This window comes from Cyprinus carpio, chromosome B15 (genome assembly GCF_018340385.1).
Source record: "Cyprinus carpio isolate SPL01 chromosome B15, ASM1834038v1, whole genome shotgun sequence".
In the NCBI taxonomy this organism is placed as follows: Eukaryota; Metazoa; Chordata; class Actinopteri; order Cypriniformes; family Cyprinidae; genus Cyprinus; species Cyprinus carpio.
The window spans coordinates 21728566-21742730 of NC_056611.1; the positions used below are offsets into that span (position 1 = coordinate 21728566).

General features: G+C 35.0%; 1 pseudogene; it reads right to left on the minus strand.

Annotated features, from left to right (window-relative positions):
* The window catches only part of LOC109076556, a 247798-nt pseudogene that overhangs the window by 42793 nt on the left and 190840 nt on the right, over positions 1–14165 (minus strand).

The window sequence follows — 14165 nt, forward strand, 5'->3', positions numbered from 1 at the left end:
CACAATAGAAGTGGAATAACGTGCTATCGCAGCAGAGAGTTGGCGCGGGTGCGCTCAGTGCGGGTCTAGCGTATGATGGTTTCACATTAGCACGCGCCAATTAATAGCTGAGAACGGGACGGCTTCCCTATTCTATCAGCCACCTGTCCGTCAAAAAGGAAATAATCTTTAGATTCTAATAAATCTGTCCGCCATGTCATTGTAGCTGCCATGCAAAAATGTGCTAGTCTTAGCCCCGGGGTGCCCAGAGACCTGTTTTTCGTTATTCTCTGTACAGTTGAATGCACACACTATTGGTGGAGTAACTTCAGGTGTGTATTGTAGGGGGGGCTTGAGAGGGGAATTATGGTACATATCAAGTGGGATATTTCAGCAGTTCTCCACAAGGCTGCCCATCAGGATAGCGCTGCAGGGCATTCTCACCAGCATGACTGGCAGCTGTTTCCTGCCGGACAGGTCACGTGATCACAGCTCACGGAACGGCGGTGCATGGTTTGCGTGTCTGGGGCTCTGGGAGTTGTGTGAGAATGGCAGGTGAGAATTTGAGGGTGTGTTCAGAAGAACCAGCAGCCCAACTTATATGTTTTCCAAGACACGTTTGCAATGTAAGACAGCAATATTTGCTTTTTGGGTTTATTGAGGACATATACACATAGTAAAGGCTGACTGTTTTTTGATGCCCTCAATAAACCCAAGTTTGTGTGTGTTTATACTGTATAAATCAACAAACAAAAAACATAATATTAAAATAATAAATGTATTTTAAAAAAAATCAATTTAATTCTCAAATTTAAAATGATGCAGCAAACAGGACATAGAATTTGAATGTAAGGAAGTAGAATTTAAATTAATTGAAACATTATAATATTTATACCGTAGAGCTAAATTTATAGATAATTACAGTTTAGCAAAAAAAAAAAAAAAAAAAAAATGGGATTGATAAAGCCTAGTTTGAAGCTTGACATATAGATAGATAGATAGATAGATAGATAGATAGATAGATAGATAGATAGATAGATAGATAGATAGATAGATAGATAGATAGATAGATAGATAGATAGACAGACAGACAGATAGATGGACGGATAGACAGACAGATAGATAGATAGATAGATAGATAGATAGATAGATAGATAGATAGATAGATAGATAGATAGATAGATAGATAGATAGATAGATAGATAGACAGATAGATAGACAGATAGATGGACGGATAGGTAGACAGATGGACGGATAGGTAGACAGATATAGATAGATAGATAGATAGATAGATAGATAGATAGATAGATAGATAGATAGATAGATAGATAGATAGATAGATAGATAGATAGATAGATAGATAGATAGATAGATAGATAGATAGATGGATAGACGGATAGACGGATAGATGGACGGATAGGTAGACAGATAGACAGATAGATAGATAGATAGATAGATAGATAGATAGATAGATAGATAGATAGATAGATAGATAGATAGATAGATAGATAGATCTGTGGATGAACACAAATTTTTATAATATTGAGGGGAAAATGAAGAGGAACCGAACAAAGCATATTCACCACAAAGCCAAAAAAGCCGCCTACCTCATTATCTACAATAACACACACTCCCCTCCTACGCACATTCACCCCCGAGGCTGCACACCCCTCCATACATTATTGAACAAAGGCAGGGGTCTTCAGAGCAAGGGACTCAAGAGGGAGGTTAAAACAAAGGTTTTGTTTCAGCAGCACTGAACCTTCAGAGGTTAGAGCCCCAGGTTGGCCAAGGACATGCGTCAGGACGGCCGGAGGCCTGTGAACTCCTGCTAATGAAGGCAGCTCAAGCTGGTAAACAGCACAGGGTGGATGTCACAAGCATACATTACAATACATCACTGTCTTCCTCAGGCCAGGGGGCTTCCTCTGCCCACCTGGTGCCACGCTGACATGTTCAGGGACTACAGCGCTGTAGGAAGAGGGAATTTAAACAGATATTACTGATGCTGAATGCAGAAAGGGTAAGTATTATAGCTAAGGTTAAACATAGTCAATGGCACGAGATCTTTTCCACAAACTTTTTCCGACCAAGAAATGGCCACGACAGTTTCCACAAATGGTTGTGGAGAAAACAGCAAAACAACAGCGGAACAGTCTTCTAGTGAAATGATTTGGAAATGAGGATAAAAGTGGGTGTGGAAGAGAGAGAGAGTTATATAGAGAAAGATACGCTCAGACAGGAATGTGGTTGTTTTCAGGTCAGTGAGCTTGTGAGAAGTAAACGTAAGCAAATGAGTGAATGAGAAAGAGAGAATGTGACAAGCAGATGAAGGTATAGAAGAGCTGGAGAGGAGAAGTGGAGATAGAAATGCAAATGATTTACTTCTAAAGTATAAAAACCTAAAACCATGAACTCTGTGAGTGTACAGTATACTGTATGTATCTGAAATCTGATTCAAGATTCTGAGAGGAAATACCTGAAAACACGGGTCAAATACGAAAAGGGATTTTCAAGCATCAAAACAAAGGTTCAATACAGATTTATTTTTTCCCCCTGCAGATTAAAATGTCCTAATTAATTTGATTTTTTAAAAAAAAAAAAATCATAAATTTCAAACATTATTAACATAATATACACAATAAAATGCCAGCAAGGTCATTCTGTGCTCATAAAGTTCAGGGTTCATATACCAAAAAATCTTGTCTGGCATATTTAGAACAAGAATCAGATGATATTAAAAGTGCAGTTCTAAAACTAATGATTTATCATTTTAAATCTTAACCAATCTTTGCCACTGTCCTCCAAACCATTACCTTTGATCCATTTGCCAGTAAGATGTTTTTTTTTTATTATTAAAACACTATAAAATTTAGTATTATCATGTTCTTTAATATACTTTAATAAGTACAAGTCAGAATAACTAACTAAATTTGTTACATTTTTACATATTTTTATATGTGTATTATTTACACATACATGTATATACTATGTGTGTGTGTGTGTAAATAATATTGTCATATTATATATATATATATATATATATATATATATATATATATATATATATATATATATATATATATATATATATATATATATATATATGGAAGATTTTTTCACCCGTATTTAGACTTTTTATTCCAAACTTTATTTGAAACATTAAAGCAGTAGAAAATCTGCGTGCAGTTAATAGGCTTTCTGTGTATATAAAATCACTTCTATAAATTTTATTTGATGTGGACACCAAAATACGGTAGAAAGATATATAGAATGATTGATAGATAGATAGATAGATAGATAGATAGATAGATAGATAGATAGATAGATAGATAGATAGATAGATAGATAGATAGATTGATTGATTGATTGATTGATAGATGTTTTACTTTTGAAAGATCCCTGAAGTTGCCGGGAACTGTGAGGTCCAGCTCTTCTGACTCATAGTTTGTGAGGACCCATGGGAAAACAGGATACTGGTTCAGATCATTGTATGTCCTTCCTGAAAGAGTAAAGGTGAAATTACTAGAAGGCAGGTGGACAACCTGCAATCCAACAACCAGTAGCTCATGACTACTGGTTATTGTGTTAATCTCCTGGTGAAGGAATGTGAGCAGACCCTTACCAGGACATCATAAATTCATAATTTGATAACATGATTGACAACATGACTCCCTCATTTATAAAAAGGAAGAAACAAGCATGTTGTGTGTAATGACAAACATCGTATCCCACTGCGCGCTGAGATGATAAAAACGACTCAGGTTTCCATAATAACATGCACAGTAATAGAGTTCTCAACAAGATGAACAGGCAGATGTTGGTGTGGTTGTCTGTCACGGAGTCTAATGACTGTATTCCAGCGAAGGAGGGTTAGAAAATGTTGGTGGTACTACTTTCTCGGTTAAAGCTTCCTGAAAGTGAAAATTGTGCGGTGAAGTTGTGGCGTGGGTGTAATTAAAGGCATGCAGATTCTTCTAGAAGATGACACCGTACCCTTGACACCCCTCCCTGTGGCACAGTCAGGCCTCTCTTCTGATTGGCCAGAGAGTTGTGGTAACCATGGAGACCTATATGAAGTATCCATGACTGAGCACATATGCGGCAACGCCAGACGCCAGATGTGGCTTTGTCTTTTTCTCCTTCCATTTCTCTCTCTTCATCGTTCCTTATCTCTCTGTCTCTCTCTTTCTGCCCTGCGCCTGTTTCCTTGCTACTAGGAATATGGATTTCAGATGGTAAGAACTGTCACAGGAGAACCAATCATAAGAAGAGAGCTATAAAATGGCTCGTCTCTTTTCTAAATGCACTGTAATTTCGCTCAGATGAGATTCTTCTATCTATCTATCTATCTATCTATCTATCTATCTATCTATCTATCTATCTATCTATCTATCTATCTATCTATCTATCTATCTATCTATCTATCTATCTATCTATCTATCTATCGTTCTATCTATCAAGTTGTACAATATGTAACTGATGTAATTCATTCATTATTAATAAATTACTATTTTTTACATTTTAAATCAGTTTATTCTCTCTGTATAAAGTTAATTTGGAATTTTTTTTTTAATTCTAATTTATATTTTGCATATTATCCCTCTATAACTGCATTTCGTTGCCTTGTACCTTACATGTGCAATGACAATAAAGTTGAATCTAATCTAATCTAATCTATAGAATACGTTAAGACAACATAAATTAGTTGAAGTAATTTATTGCATATAATTAATTTATAGATAATTTATTTAAATACTAAAATAGTTGATTACTTCAATCTTACTCATTTATTTTTAATTTATTTAATTCTTATTTTTTATTTGTTTTCTCTCTCTCTCTCTCTCTCTCTGTCTTAAATAAATATATTTGAAAATTGAATAAATAAATGTATAAATACATTTACATGTACTTTTATACATTTTATACATTGTATATACATAAAATGTATAAAACTTTATATAAATAAATACATTTAATTATTAAATAAACAAATACATATATAAAATTTCAATTATATTTAATTGTAATTTAAATGTAATTTCAATTATATGTGTTTAGGATATATATTTCGTTTACATTTATTATTTAATTATATTATAAAACTTAATTATTTTATTTTACATTTAATTTACATTTATATAATGCCACTTATATTTAATTGTACTTTAACTTTAATTTCATTTATTTAATTGGGAAATTAAAAATAAATAAATTTAAATATTGAATAAACTTAAAAGTATAAGCATACTTTACATATAAACAAAGTTAGAGTATGGGTAGATTCTGCGCCAATCTTATATATATATATATGGGATTTTTATGAAAGAAAGCTGTTGCCAAGAAATAAAGCTTAAGCTTTTGAATGCACAAAAAAATAAAAAAAATTTAAAAAAGTAAAAAAGATTTTTGGGAAATGCCAATCTGATATATAGCCCTGTAATACTGCAAAGGTGCTGGCGTGATTTGTGCTGCTGTGTGAACAGAAAAGTTTCCAGATTGTCTGGCTACCGCTGTGATCTGGAGCTGTAAGGACGCCACTAAAGCTTAGCCATGCTGATATATAGAACCTCTTAAAGAAGAGGTACACTGGGGCTATTTCATCTTTACAGTGCGATTACTCAGACAAGGACTGAAAGCCTGGTATTTCCTGTGGAACTTGGGGAGGGCACAAATTTAAGCTGATCCTGACATTAGTAAAAATCCTCTGAGGTGATGCTAACCCAAAGGGGCATCTCAGTTCAGAAAACTGCCTGAGAATGTGAGCGTGTGTGGAGGGTGTGGAGAGTTTGGTTCTGGGTTCTTCAGGCCTGTCATGATGGTTGGAGATGATAGCGTGTGTGGGCTAATTACCAGTCCAATCACAAATGACTGTCATTAATCTTCCTCTTAAACAGCCACCTCTTAGAGAGTACAGATAAAACACTTCCATGATTTATAAAGCCCTCAAGTGGTTTAATACAATATGAACAGTTTAGTTTTAATGGTGTTAATTAAACAAACATGGCATTAATTACCCTGGTATTTACCCTAACATTTATTTTTATTTAGTCTCTTTCTCTCTCTATAAATTGATATTAAATATAACTTTATTAGTTAAATTTTAATTTATATTTTGTATATTTTTATCTCACTCTATATATAGCGTAAATTATGATTACAATTAATATATTATTATTGCTGATTATTTTAAGTAATATTACTAGTTATACACACACACACACACACACACACACACATATATTCTGGTGCTGTTATTATGATTAATGTATTATTATGACTAATAATAGTAGTTTGGGGACAAAATAATAAAAGTCAATTTATTTAAATTATAACTATTTGCTTTTTAATATCAGCAGAATATATTTAAAAGCACATCAAAATAATAATTAATGCACTACACTAGTCTTGTCAGAACAGCAGCCTTCTGTTAGTTTATAACTTGCTAGTTAACTTTCCCCAAAAAATAAAATAAAATAATAAAAAATAAAATAAAATAAATGGGGGCACAGTCTTTTGTTACTCTTATACATACACTGAACATACACTGATTCTTTGGGAAATCCATCCCAAACTCTGAGCATAATGATCTTGAGATAGGCCAGGTCTAGGATGAGGTAGACTTGATTAACCAGGTTAATGCCACATGGTGAAGTGGGGCCGAGAAGAGGAAAAAGGTTGAGATGAGGGGAGGCTGAGCTGACAGGACCAAGGCCCGGGTGGAAGATGTTAATATCACCGCAATAGTGTTTAATTAGGAGAAGACCGGCTTCACATTAACACCCCTCTCTCTCTCCTGTCGGTGGGCCCGGGCTTCACTGACACCTCTGTCAGCACAGGTCATTACCACTCCTGCCTTTAATGAATTTTACCCCGTTCCAACTCTGCCTTACATCTAATTAGCTGACAATAATGTTTCGAACTCACGCCAGAGCTAAATATAAATATGCATGAATATGCAGCGCGAGCAGGGATGACACATTTCAGTGTCAAGAGGAGGTGTGTGTGCGCGCGCGAGAGTTCTCACTAGTTCACATCAGAGACTTTGCAACAGAATATTTCAACTCCGCACACACTCACAGAGCCACACTAATTATCCCAAAGAGTCCACAGCTCTCGCATTTGCGCAACAACAGAGCGTCTGAGTATAAAAAGAAAATATAGCTTCTAAATAAATAATGAGGGGAAAGACAGTAGATTTCTGTCAAAGACTCTTTTTGTTTGAAAAGAGAAACTGATAAAATAAAATAAAATAAAATAAAATAAAATAAAATAAAATAAAATAAAATAAAATAAAATAAAATAAAATAAAATAAAATAAAATAAAATAAAATTAAATTAAATTAGTGCTGGGCAATGATTAATCGCAATTAATAGCAACAAAAAAAAAAAAGTTTTTGTTTACTTAATATGTGTGTGTATATTTACTATGTATATATAAGGACACACACATACAGTATATATTTTGAAAATATTTACATGTATATATTTATATTCATAAAATTTATATTATATATATAAATACATTTAATATATAAACATAACATATTTAAATAAAAAACACACACGCATTCACACACACACACACACACACAAAAAAAAAAAACATAAAACAAACATATATTATTTACACAAAACCTTTTATTTTGTATGTGATTAATCGTGATTAATTGTTGCCCAGCACTAAATAAAATTAAATAAAATTTTGCTCCCAACCTACAGTATATGTCCAATCAAAAGATTCAATGTAAACACTGATTAATGGAAAAAAATGATCATCCCTATCAAATCAAGAGTGTTGAACGTGATTGCAAATAGTCCAAAATGCTTTCATTTAAATAACAATGAACAATAGCCAATAAGATCTGACCTGCAATGGTATTGAGAAACATCAGGTACTCAAAGTTGGAGATCTCACGTCTTTGCCAGCGCTGAGTCATATTAGACGACTTGAAGAGCTGACGAGGGCTGGCCAAAGAAATCCGCCTGCAAAAAAAGCACAGAACTGTACCAATAAGTAGGGCTCAAGTCCAACTCGACATTTGCTTTCATTTACTTTGATTATTGTGGACTTGGCTTGCTCCGCAGATGGATTATAACTCAAAATATGACATTGTAATATTTAGCTTCCAAAAAAAGACAAAAGAGTACACCAGCTCACACACGCAAGGCTGTCACGCTCTTTACTGTGGTGTGTAATGAATGCATCAGTTCCAGCAAAAGAGATTCTTTGCAGATGACCATAATGTGCCTTTGCTCTTGAAGTATACGCAGCACACATGCTAAAAATATGAGAACAACAGAGATTTCTGGTGCAGCGCCTGAAACGGACCTCTCTCAGGGATTCTCATCCACGTGTAGGACTTGTATGTTTCACTGTCTTTTATTTGTACTTCTTATGTGTTTTTTGAATAATTATGTGCACCTTCCTTGCACTTTAGTCTAAGAACAGAAGAATAAAGAAAAGTACTTCTTATTAGCCATGATAGCAGAAATGCATTCATGAATATAATGAAGCACCAGTTGACAGATTTTCAAAATTATATGCACTCACATTTATCTGGGGTAGTGTGGCTTGCTGAAATGTACAATCAGCCATCGTTACTGCATCATATCTGCTAAATTAACTATTTATTGATGCAATGGACAAACTGTACTTTTTTTGTTAGAGCTATATATATATATCTAGAGCATCAAATATTTTTGCAGACATAAGTCAAAGTGGATTATAGTACATGTAGTTTTCTGAAAGCCCCAACCGAATATGGGATCATTTGGTAGGTTCAGTCAGGGACAAACATGCAAAAACACCCATGCCGCAAGTAACTACCTCCACCTCAAAGTATTCCAAACAGTTGCACAGCAAAGGAGTACATTCAGGATCAATCGTTTCTGACATTTGATGTGGTCATCATGCTAAAGTTTTAAACAAAATAAGGACGAAGTAAACATTGTTTTGAACAATATTTTGAATGGCAACCACGTGCAGGTGTTCCAGGGAACAAGAAACAGACTTGCCTGGCCTGTGGAAGACCGTAACTTGTGCCGACGCCAACGCAAGGAAGACTGTAGACCACCTTCTTCACTGTGGGCTGATCGGGGAAGTTAAACATGACGGACGCTGAGGGAGGGAATGACGTCACATGTTAAACAAGGGCCTACAGTACAGTACATCCAAATATGAGTAAACATTTCCACAAACAGTACAAAGACTTCAGAACAGGTAAACAAATGATGTTTAGCCATCGTTCAGTCTCACACTATTCTCATTCTTATGGAAATAACAAAAATAATTTTATAAAGAAAATAACAAATCTCAATAAGTTAGCACAGATGCATGTTAGCCTACCAAGGCCAATGGGAAGACACTACAGTCTTAAAAATAAAGCTTCTTTATTGGCACCAATGGTTCTGTGAAGGACCTTGAACATCCATGGAACCTTTCAAATGGAGAAAAGGTTCTTCAAAATGGTTCTTTTAGGATCTGTTCACTGAAAGTTTCTTTTGGGAACCAAAAATGGTTCTTCTATGGCATTACTGCAAAAACACCCTTTTGGAACCTTTATTTTTAAGAGTGTATGATGTTGCACACGTTTATCAAATTTCACACTCAGATTCAGACTCTTCTTTGACCTAAATATACATGGGTGGGGTGAGTTATCCATAAAAGATTAGATATAATTAGTTAATGCATTAAGTCTCATAAACTAAATATGAATAATACTTCAAATAATGTTTTTAATTAATTTCTGCATATACTAAAACAGGAAGTTATACACTAAAGAAGACTTTGGTCACTCAAATCTGCATTTATGCATTCATAAAGTGGTAAACATGAGGCAGTTTTACTTCTGTTGGCCATGAAGATCTCCAGCGCTGTGTTCTGAAGCAGGAAGCGTCTGGTGAACACCGCTCGGATCTCGCTGAACATCCATTTGCCGTGAAGCCCCTCGGAGTAGACCAGCACCTATGCACAGGCAAAAGGAAAGAGATACGTTAACCGAACGGCAATCCAACAGATTTTCCAGACTGTTTTTCAATACGTTGTCACACATGTTGTGATCGTTGCTCGGGAAACACATTCCGTAGTTGCAGTTTGATTGTCACTCCAATCATCGTGCCATGAAGCCACTTTGACGGAGCACTGCGAAACATTCCATTCCCGTCAAAAATGCTGGCTGGTATCCATTGAGTGACGGCTTTGATTATCTCAAAATGGAGGCATCTCTAAAAAGGCGCTGCTTTCTGTTGATGATGCAAAGGCCTGTCTTTCTACCTTTCCTCCATTTTTTTTGACACATCTTTCTCTTGTGGGGCCGACGCTCTCACTGTGCTGTTGGAACACAGTCCCTACGGGAGTAAAGCGGGCGTAAATAATCAATACTAACACGGGGCCGGGGCAAGAGGGGGATCATTAGTGAGCTTCTCCTTGGAGACCCCCAGGGACCTCAGATGCTGGATCAAGAGCTTCATCTTGACAAGTGAGAATAAGCCAGACTCCTTCCCCACCTACCACCATTTTAACAGACCAAGAGGTACACATGCACACACATAGACATACTCACACACTTCAAGCCCAAGAACGAGAATGCCTTGTGGCGTATAGATAAGAGCCCCTTCTGGGTGGGTGTAGAGGTGAGGAAAGGTTCGGGACATTGTGTACAGTAACTGTGAATGGGAATGGGGTAAGGTTAGCACCTAAAGCTGATAGAGATACCAAAAGCTTCCACCAATCAGACCGGCCTTGCTTAATTTCTCTCTGGAATAATGTTCAACGCTGACACCGAAGAGCCTCCTGTCACTTTCGGGTCTCTGGGGCTTAATTAAAAATGGATTATATCAAAATGCTCACCATCCACCACCATAGGTGCCCTCACTCCATACAAACCAACAACAACAAAGATATACAGATAGGTTTGCCCCCTCTCTGATTCTGTTTATCCAAAGACCTAAACTCAAAAAGCTGTCACAGATACAGGTTGTATGGAAAACAGTGGATTGGTAATTAGAACTAGATTTGGCAAATTTAGTATTAAAGGCTTTCCACGTGAGAGAACAATGGAGAGAAAAATAGAATAGAATAAAGAGAAACAATCATGTTCAACAATCTGGGGGAAGGATAAAAAAGTATACAAATTTGAATGACAATAATAATAATAATAATACATTATTATACTTAAAATAATTAAAATAATTACATCAAAATAATATTAATAATAATAATAAATATTATTATTATGACAATGACAAAATTTATAATAATAATAGAACAATTATTATTATTATTACTATTAATAATAAAAATTTTAATGTTTTAATAATAATAATTATAATAATAATAAATGTATATAATAATGATGATGATAATGGTTAATATTATTATTATATTAATGACAAGCAAATTTACCATATAAATATTAATACAAAACAAATGATTATTAATAATAAATGATAAAAAATGATAAAATAATAACAACAACAACAACAACAACAACAAAATAATATTATATGCTGAAAAAAAATATATTTATACAACAACAAAATGTTGTTGTTATTATTATCATAAGGGTTAGTAATTAATAACATTATATTGATTATACTACTAGTATTACTACTACTTCTACTAATGACCAATAAAATTGTTAATAAGAAAAAGTAATTGTTTTATATCTGAACAAAATGTGACAGATGCTCCCAATAAAAGGTACTTACCCCTAACTTAAAAAAGAAAAGAGACCAAACAAAATAAAGAAACCAAACAAAATAAAACAAGACCTATTAACAAAATAATACCTCTTTTTGTTTCAGTGGACATTTTTTCAAATGTATGTGCATCTACACATGCCCTCCTCTCTCTCTTCCTGTGACAAAGCGCAGGGCAAAAGGTTAGCCAGCAACAAAAGATACTGCTGGAGAAAAAGCGTCTCAAAATAGGTCACATCAGAAAAAAAATTGTCATAACAACAGAGCTGGCACATCAAACAACAACAAGCCAGTGCCCCTGTAGACACAGAGGTCTTTGACAAAGTGCAGTCGTTATTCTCCCCCATCTTTTTGTTCTCATCACGGAGAAACGGAGAGAGAAAGAGAAAGATAGAGAGAGAAGGACGGAGGCCTAGCTGTAAAAAAATGGGGCTTAATGAACCTGTCTGGCTGGGCTGTCCGCTGCCTGTCAGAGGTGTCACAATGGTGACGAGTGTCAGGGACGAGTGGCCCCGGGTCCCAGACAGGCCTGCCAGCTGGAGGCTTCTGCCCCAATCTAATCACACCAGCAGCAACCGAGCAGGAACAGGCTCCAGGCTTTTACCTCACTGCTTGTCAGCGCACACACAGCTACCTAGCCCACGTCCAGATGCTTATGTCTGCTGTATATACAGCTGTTAGGGTTGGAAAAGCTTTCTAACAGATGCATCAAAACATATCTATTGCATTTTTGGAATAACATGATTATTTCATTGTCAATGCAGTTTGGATTCTGTATGTAAACACTGGACCCCTATCGATGACTGGCCCCACAATTCTTCGCTTTTTGTTGCCGTTATCAGCTATTATTGAGCATGACATCCAAGCCAAATCTTTTCACCGTCCCTATTCTTCAAAAGCCGCCCCAAACTGGCCACGGAATGGAACGTTATGACAGGGGTGAATACATCAAAAAGATCCGTCATTTTTAAACCGGACACAATTTTTCACACAGCCCCTCGAGAGATGAGTGCAATCCCTCTCCGTGTCAAATGTGTGCTGAGTCTGGCCAGGGACAGAACAGCCAGCATGACTGATATGTTTATAAAGCCGGTCGTCTGTCGCACTGACAACCTGCCATCATAGCACCTCTTCTGGGCTCTCTGCAGATTTGTCTAATAGGCTTCCACTGCTGGGACTGAACGTGTGTGTGTGTGTGTGTGTGTGTGGAATGAGAGAGGGGGAAATGTGTCCAGAAAGTGAGAGCACTTGTCTCATCTCAAGAATGGTGACTACTCCCTATGGTGCGTGAGAGAAAATGTATATATGAGCTAAAGAGGTTCAAACTCAAAGCCTAACAGTCATTTCACCTGCACATAGAAACATTTAAAGGAACAGTGCACCCAAAATGACAATTCTGTCATTGTTTATTCACCTAAATGTTGTTCCACACCATGTGAATGTTTTATTTTTCTTCTGTACAACACAAGAGGAGACATTTGGAAATAAAAGTATATGTGCTACAACAATGTGAAGATTCAAAAGGAAAACAAACAAATAAATAAAGTACTATATATGTATAGTCAGGTATACATTTGGTATATAGTCTGGTACTTACATTTGAAATAAATTATTAGAGGCTCAAGATTATTATTATTAAAGTTTTTACATGTTAATAAATGTTTATAAAAATTGTACTACTAAAAATAATAAAACACTGAAACCAAAACTAATGTACATGACATTTTAAAACATCAAGCACCTTTTAACGCAATTTACTCATTAAATAAATAAATAAATAAATAGTCCATATGAATATGTTTCATACTTACATTGAAAATAAATTATTAGGGGCTCAATAATAATAATAATTATTATTATTATTATCATTATTATTATTACATATTAATAAATGTTTAAAAATATATTTTAAAAAAACTAAAAACAATACAACACTGAAAACAAAACCATTATACATGACATTTTAAAAAGTCAGGCACCTAAAATAAAAAACAAACAAACAAAAAAGTGCCATAGCCCATATGACTATGTCTGATACTTCTGTTGAGAATAAATAATTAGAGGTTTAATAATAATAATAATTATTATTATTATTATTGTTGTTGTTGTTGCTGCTGTTATTGTTTTAATACTAATAAACATGTATTCATAAATATTTTCATTCTTCCTATAACTATCATTAAACTTTCAAACTGCATGTAATTGTACTGTGAACGTTTGTCATGTGATATATTGATGTTTTCTGAAGCCGTTTGAATCTTAACCTAATCTTGATGAGCTCTAAAATCTCACTTGCCTATTAAAACTTAACAAATGCACTGTGATGAGTTATGTGTGAGAACCATCAGTTTTTGTTGCAAAAATGCTGTGAAATGTCATGGGTGTACTGATGGCAATTTTTATATGTGGGTGGGTTGTTCCTTTAAAGAGATTAAACAGAAATTAAAGAGACTTTTTAAACAAATACTGCCACTCAATAACAG